Source organism: Osmia bicornis, chromosome 14 (assembly GCF_907164935.1).
Source record: "Osmia bicornis bicornis chromosome 14, iOsmBic2.1, whole genome shotgun sequence".
In the NCBI taxonomy this organism is placed as follows: domain Eukaryota; kingdom Metazoa; phylum Arthropoda; class Insecta; order Hymenoptera; family Megachilidae; genus Osmia; species Osmia bicornis.
The window spans coordinates 7,720,674-7,728,588 of NC_060229.1; the positions used below are offsets into that span (position 1 = coordinate 7,720,674).

Below are 7,915 nucleotides of genomic sequence, written 5' to 3' on the forward strand. Positions count from 1 at the left end.
AACAATATAATTTCCATCGTTACTAATGACCTATTCCCAGCGTGATGGTAATTTATGGATTCAATTTCTGTAGAAATTGGAAACTTTCTCATCTTTAGAAACTTGAAACAACATTATCGGACAGAACTTTCTGGTACACCTAATATTTTAAAAAGTTTCCAAGAAAGAAATTAAGTTTAGGTTTGTTACGTTCATTCTTCAAGGGATGCAGAGATCTGAAATTACTTAAAGTTGTTCTTTAAGCAAAAAATTTAATTTGTTTGATATAAATAAATACCTACTGAAATTATTGTTGAGTCATTTCAGACCAAATTGCTTACAACGCCTAAAAATTTAATAAGATAATATTGTATAAATTTTCAAATAATTAAGTACCTATATTGACACACATTAAAGTTGATATACTTACAATTAGTTTACTACTTTGGGCGCCATATTATCGATACGTAAGCGTTATACTAATTTTCGTGAGGAACTGTCAACGGTTTCAGTATGGACGATATTCATTAACGAATTATAAATAATTTTTATAAATCCTTAGAAGTTTTTCCAACTGAATCCATTAAATACTACCAAAAGCCTTATACTAAAATTCAGAATAAAATTATTGTTCATAAAATAATTTTTAACAAATAGTACAACCGACTTCAAAATGCGCTAAAAAGTGTAAAATAATTTCTGTTCCATTTATACCAATGCTCCACAGCTATTAATAAAACTTATTTAATCGTTAAATAGTATATTAAATACATTTCGACCTTTTCGGAGGCGGCGCAGAATTAAAAACTTTTCTTCTACTAGAAAGGTCCTAGCTCAGATGTTGGCAACCTATGACATATGATCCATTTGATAATTTTAAGTAAACAATATTCAACGGGAATCAACACACCTATTGCGCATTAACTAGATGTACATCAGAAGTGTTGTCAATTTCTGATACAATTGTTACAATTACAAATGTTTTCAACCGTATCTATAACGTTCCGTATTTTTTCTTGCAATTTATTAATTACCAAGTTCGCCATACCGTAGTCAAATCGTTATTGGCAGCATCGTTAATTCGGGTATTTTAAATTTTGCGCCGCCTCCGGAAAGGTTGGAATGTATTTAGTATACTATTTAACGATTAAGTAGGTTTTATTAATAGCTGTGGAGCATTGGTATAATTAAAACAGAAATTATTTTACATATTTTAGCGCATTTTGAAGTCGGTTGTATTTTTTGTTAAAAATGATTTTATTTCTCACTTTTTAGTGGTACGTGTAGTATTTGTAGGATAGCGTAAGGTGATTTTGCGTTTTTATTGCTTAACTAATAATAACCATAAACCGAAGAAAAAATTGACCGAATTTAGATGGTTAATAAACAACAAATTCCATAAATTTTTGCAAGTGGGATCATCGCGGATATATATCCTACTAAATATCAAAGGTTTCATCGCGAACGATACATTCCTTACAGAGTAAACGCCGAGAAATATAAATGAAGCATTACATTTTTTGCAATAAAAGTCGATAGCAGTGAAAAAAAGTAAAATGTGTTGTTGCGGGACCAATTGGGAGAAATACTCTACAACGTGCAAAAGGTTTCTTTTCGATTGGTCCATCCATCTCGGAGTAATCGGCGAACATAAATAACAGAAATACTGATCGAATTGAGTAATCTCCTCCTTTTTCGAAGTCGATTAAAAATTAAATAGAAGAGTTTTATTGAATAGGGCTGTCAATTTTTTTTTAATTTAAGAAAAAAAAGAACTAACAGCACGCGGAGTTCCCAAGCGGTCACCCATCCAAGTACTATCCGCGCCGAACTTAGCTTGACTTCGGTGATCGGACGAGAACCGGTAGTGGTCCTAAGTCGTATGGCCGTTAGTTAAAAATACACGGTTTACTAGAGGAGAAAACCCTTAAAAACCGAAGAAATATACAAGGTATTCATATCCTTCTTTTTCGAAGTCGGTTAAAAAGGGCACTCAAGGCGTTAAAAATTTGCTACGTCACTGCAACCTCGATAATTTGAAAAATGGTTGAGAACTATTCACACCAGCGCTTCTCAAAGTGGGCGATATTGACTCCTTACGAGCGCTAAATCATTACGGCCGGGGTTGGTTGGTCGCTGCATCTTTCTGTTTGTTCACCTAAAGAAGGTAGATTTTCAGGAGGACGCTGCGTCATTTTTTATCTGAAAAAGTGATCGGTAGTGAGTCAAATCTGACTTACACTCTTTTAATGTAAACTTATATGATCAAAGAGGATACACATTTTGGATATGGAATCTCGTTTCTCTAGTAAATTAACATAATATTAGTTACTTAATAGTTAGGAAGATTTGCGGACTTATACAATACAATAGCACATATACATGCTGTAGGAGAACGCAACCTTAAATTAATAATTGTAAATAAAAACTACCTTAAAAAATAACTTACAATTAGAGGTAAATTTTATTATTAATGAAATACCATAATTTTACAATGGTGTAATGAATGAACCTTTTTTTTGTGAAACAGGAAACTTAGAACATTTTTGAAATACTGCATCATATCTTTTTCTCAAACTGAAGAGGAAGTTGATTAATATTCTTAGTAAGAAACGACTAAATATAAATGACAGGTCAAAATAAAGTAAATTAGTACTGATTGGTTGGAAGTGGCGCTGAGACGCAATTTTTGGTGTTGTGACCTCGAGTAACATTGTGAGTCTCTATAGAGCTTCAGTTGACAAACGCCAAACTTTATAGATGCACTATTTCAGGCGACACTATTTTAATAGACATCTCCCAAATTGCAATGGTTCCTGCACTGTTTAATTGCATTTATTGGCAACGCGTTAAACTTCCGTATATCCGGCCTTCGCCGGAATCTACTTTTCGCGTGCTTCGCATTTTTTGGATATTACGGGTGACGCTGATCGAAAATTGTATTTCTGGAACTGCCATATATATATATACCTTGGGATATTGTGTGTGAAGGATTTCTAAGAAGATGATGTTGATTAAATAACGTCATCGCGTAAAATATTGTCTTCTAACACTAATTGATGATTTATATAAAGGAAATTTGCTAATTTTTGACAATTTTATTGACTTTTTAATAATTTTATTAAACATCTGCAGTGATCAGGGCCGATTCTAGAAATTCTGCCTCCGTGTAATAATATATTTTGCTGCCCCTAAGAAAACTTTTACAATGACGTCTTTGCCAAAGGCCCGTAGGACCTGAGGCTTCACTCTCCCAGTTGACTCCGTTTTGCGTTGTTACCTTTTTTGTGCAGAGATTTGCGCGAAACTGGACGTTACCATGCAGTCATCATTGGTATCATTGGAAAGAACACATTTTGAAGTTGTACAAAAATTCTTGATTTTTCAATTCCTATGGCTAGATTTTGAAATAATCTGAAAACCGGTTTAGGTGTGTTTTTCGCTATCTTAACAGCTAAAACAAGGCCTTTGACATTCACCTGGAGTTTAGCCTGCATATTCTAGGTTTCCTAGTAATAAATTCTAAATAGTAGTATTAATTAATAAATAGTTAATGGAAAATTATCATTCACCATATATTTTGCAGAACAAGACATGTTGTAATATAGTAATCCTCTAATTATTTTAAAAAACGTATTTATTTAGATTCATGATATTATCAACAAAAATAATATAACAAAAGAAAGTACCTTTAAGGAAGAGTTAACACATAATTTAGATTTATTTTATTACTTTTTTTTATGTTTCACTGTATTTGCACCTTTACTTGGACCGGCCCCAGCAACACTACGAATTTACTTCAAATAATTTTTGATACTTTGAGGATGAAAAGCTCCTCAGTTTGACAACAGTATATGCATAGGATATTACTCATTTAAAGTAAAGTGAATAATAATTCCATTTTTCGAACTGTAAATGGAATAATTGCTCTGTTTGCAAACCCAAACTATGTTTGCAAAAACATATGCGTATATTTGTCGAATATATGTACGAAAGTTACTATGATAATTCTATTTGAATGGATATAGATACATATTCATCGATCATCTGCAAAGAATTAAAACAGTAAATATTCGATAGTGCGTTTCAGCATGAATTTAATAGTTTAAATAGAACTTTTATTAACCTTCGGACGGCGGACCATGGAGACAGCACCAACTTCAATTTAATTTTGTACTTCATATTATTTTCATTTTCTAAATTTGACCCTATTATTTTAAAAATTATTCTTCTAATATATGAAACACTTCCGTTTAAAAACTATATATAATACTTTAGGTTAATATTCTTGTATATGTTTTGTAAGTTTCAGTCACGATTGACCTATGCTCCGCTGTTTAAGACTTAACAATACAAAGCAATTTAAATAATCAATTTTTATACAAATAGTATACTTATCAAAATTTTAAAAACTAGGTTTTGTCAATTGTCATGAACATGAGAATATGGATACTCTTTGTCAAGTATTTATAAAAAAGTGCTTGAATATGTAACAGCGACTTTACTGAAATCTTAACTATATCAAGATAGGTTAGGAATGTTTATTCAATGTTTTTGATATGTTTAGATATATTCCAGATATATTTATTATCTAAAATTGTTAAAGAAGACTAATTCAAATTATATTAAGTAATAATTAATTATTATTAGTAAAGGAGTAAAGCATTCGTATAACAATTTTATATACGATTTTTTATACTTATACATGGGACATACTCATAGAACATAATAATATATATATTTAGTCTTTAAATATCCGAAATTTGTAGGAATAGTTACCGTTCCAAGTTTTAATATTAACCGAAGTTACACATTAAAGTTGTTACGAGCCGGAGGGGGCGGCTGCGTAACCGGAGCTTAATTTCGGCTATGGTAATTGTTAATGGCTTGACCAGTGTTGTTATTAACACTGGGAGCCTAAGGAAGTAGACGTGGAGACGAACCTACGTATGGCTAACGTAGGGAGCTCCAGGAGGTTGGCTATGGTGGACGAACCTACGTATGGCTAACGTAGGGAGCCACAGGAAAGGTGTAGAGTGGAGGACGAACCTACGTATGGCTAACGTAGGGAGCCGCAGGAAATGTTAGTATTAGGTCTCGTAACTTGATTGATGTACCTCGAGCGGTAAAGGTACACCTTAGTGGGTTTCTGGACAGTAAATATAATTGAACAATAGTATGTAAGTTAAACTAATATGAGTTTATTCTCTATTCCGGGACCTTACAATTGTTGTGTGTAATTGTCGCGGTTTTCAATGAATTGAACTCTAATCCTTCTCGGTTTTCACGAACGCGAGCAAACGGGGGCGGACTACAACGATTAGAATAATGCTTAACAGCAGACAACGTACTGTATAGTTACTGAGTGCTTGAAAGGGACTTGAATACCCGATCTCGCAGAGTTTCCTCGTTGCAGAGATTATCCGTAAAAAAATGTACTGATGTGTACCGAACTGATTCTAGACTTCAACTAGACCCGAGGTGCCCTTGTCGCCACCCTTTTTATACTCAAAAATTAGAGTAAAAAGGGTGGTGGGGACTGACTCTACGTGACCCGTAGAACCGCGCCCTTGCTTTGCGTTGGTCTCGAATTTTCTAGAAGACGGTTGGTGTCGGGTGCACACATCCGATTCCATATAAGGAAATTTCTTGAGAAGGGTTTGTAACACCATATAAGGAAATTTCCGAGACGGATACGTAACAAAGTTAAAGACAAAATGTAATTATATTTGGTTGTTGAATTCTTCTAATTGCATTTTACAAATTTGTATATCATAATTTTCACAAAAGTTAATTTCGATAAAGCACCAATGATATTTACGAAGCGGCAGTAATAACATTGCAAAAGTTCAGAAAGCCATCTTAAAATGCGGTGCGGATCACGAGTGGTTAAAAAAATATACACCGATCATTTTTATTTTTATAATGCATGCGCGAAAAAATTCGTGCATACGAACGCAGGTTTACTAAAACGGTACTACAGAGATGTAACGAATAAAGAATCAAAAGCAAGGGTCCACATACAAAAGTTTCTTCAAAATAAATCAATTTTCGTCCTATCCTATAATTTATTTCATTATAAAAAAGATTTTAAATTGTTTCAGATGCAAATTTTTTTCTGTAACTTTTCAAAAATTTAATTTTGAACATTAATACAATGTTTTTAAGTTATAAAATTGCTAATAACCAACAGAATAAATATCATGGTAATTATAAAAATGATCAAAATAAAGATAAATGGGAAACCCAAAGTTAAAAAGGTTTACATGTTAAAAATAGAAAAAATTAAAATAATGAATTATGTGTGTGTTTTATTTAAATGATTTTGATATCATCCCTTCAGTTTACATGTAATTTTGAATCAAAGAATATATCTAAAAATTGAAACTTGTAAAATTCCTAACAGAAGATTTTAAGCACAATTGTACGTGAATTTTTATCACACATCACAAAATTAATAGAATATTTACTTATTGTTTCTCGGCAGCGGCAGTAGTTACTTTAACATGTAACAAAAAGTTTATTACGTAAGAGAAAAAAAGTTAATTGAACTTTTAGTTACGCTTGCGTTTATTGCAACATCTGTTCAAAGCTACTGCATCGTTTCATGAATCAAAATTGCAAACGCCAATTAAACTTGTACATTCTACTGCTGTTCAGTTTGTACGGTAAAAAATTGTGCGATGACATAATGTTATAAAGCGCAGTTATGTAAGAAGTTTCAGAATGTATTGGAATATTCAGAAATATCAACATTCTTGTACGATGTTCACTGTTCATTGTTCTCTTTACAAAAGAAATTTTGTTGGTTTATAGAGTGATTTAACATAAGAGTAATGATGTGCCTAATTCGTAACCAATCGCCATTTAACAGTATAGAACCTAACCTCAAAATTAAATGGTTTCTCTCACCTATCTATAAATTATTCTTAATGCAATGTAAAAAATTTTTGAAATGTTAAATCTCAATTGACGATGGTTATCTCCAGCTAGAGTTTTGAGGCTTTCAGGATTTGGATTGTTTCGCTATGTATTGTACACTTCGATGTCTGAAGTTTTTCGGTATGCCTATGTATACATTAAACACAATAATGTAAAGTATAGTAGTACTTACAAAGTATGACCATTGGTGTAATTACATAGAGGCTAGGATAGGCTTGTCCCCCCGCGCTGCCCCCCTACCCAAATGTGGATTGACCCATCACTATTCTAAAATTTTAACATTTCAAGATCTCAGAATTCAAACATTTCAGATTACCAAGATTCAAGACTTTTTAAATATTTGAACCTTCTAATTTCAGAATTCCAAAATTCAATATTTCAAACTTAAAAATTTTTTAGTTTCTAAGGAACTTGGTCTACTTTAGAATAAAATCAACTGCTCTTGAGTGTAATAGTGTTAAGTATACCGATTTTTATCTAATTACTTATTCTTTGGTTACACAGTCATGTGCAACTTGTTTTTGCCTTTAGTTATAAAAAAGCGTAGAGAAAGAAGTGTTCCACTACGCGCTTTTCTTGTTCTTGTTCTTTATGTATGAGAATGAAATTCTATAACATAAATACACAAAAACATATTTAACCTTTAAACTGCGAACAGCAAAAATAGTAATAATTTAAATTTAATTTTACGTTCTATTTCTGAACCTTAAGTTATTTCTTTACTCTTATTTGTTTACTCTCATTTGTTTATTAATCACATCTATACAATTTTTAATTCCTTACTTAACCAGTCTTATTAAATTCATAATGGATAGTAAGAGGTAAAGTTTACTTTGATGGACGCAAAATTGTTGTATTTGATGAGTAGAATCGAAAAAAGAATCTACTAGTTACAAAAGTATGTATTTTCAGCGTATTTCAACAGGTTATTTGGACGCCATTCTGACTTCTATCCGTAATTCGTCCAATGAGCGGAGTCGCTGCTTCTAAATAA

The 7,915-nt window shown here is 32.1% G+C and overlaps 1 non-coding gene across 1 annotated transcript; it reads right to left on the reverse strand.

The window, feature by feature from the left end:
• Positions 1 to 1,752: 1,752 nt before the first annotated feature.
• Positions 1,753 to 1,873, reverse strand: LOC114880929. Its single transcript, XR_003790188.1, has one exon. It is a non-coding gene; the product is annotated as a 5S ribosomal RNA (ribosomal RNA).
• Positions 1,874 to 7,915: the final 6,042 nt, after the last annotated feature.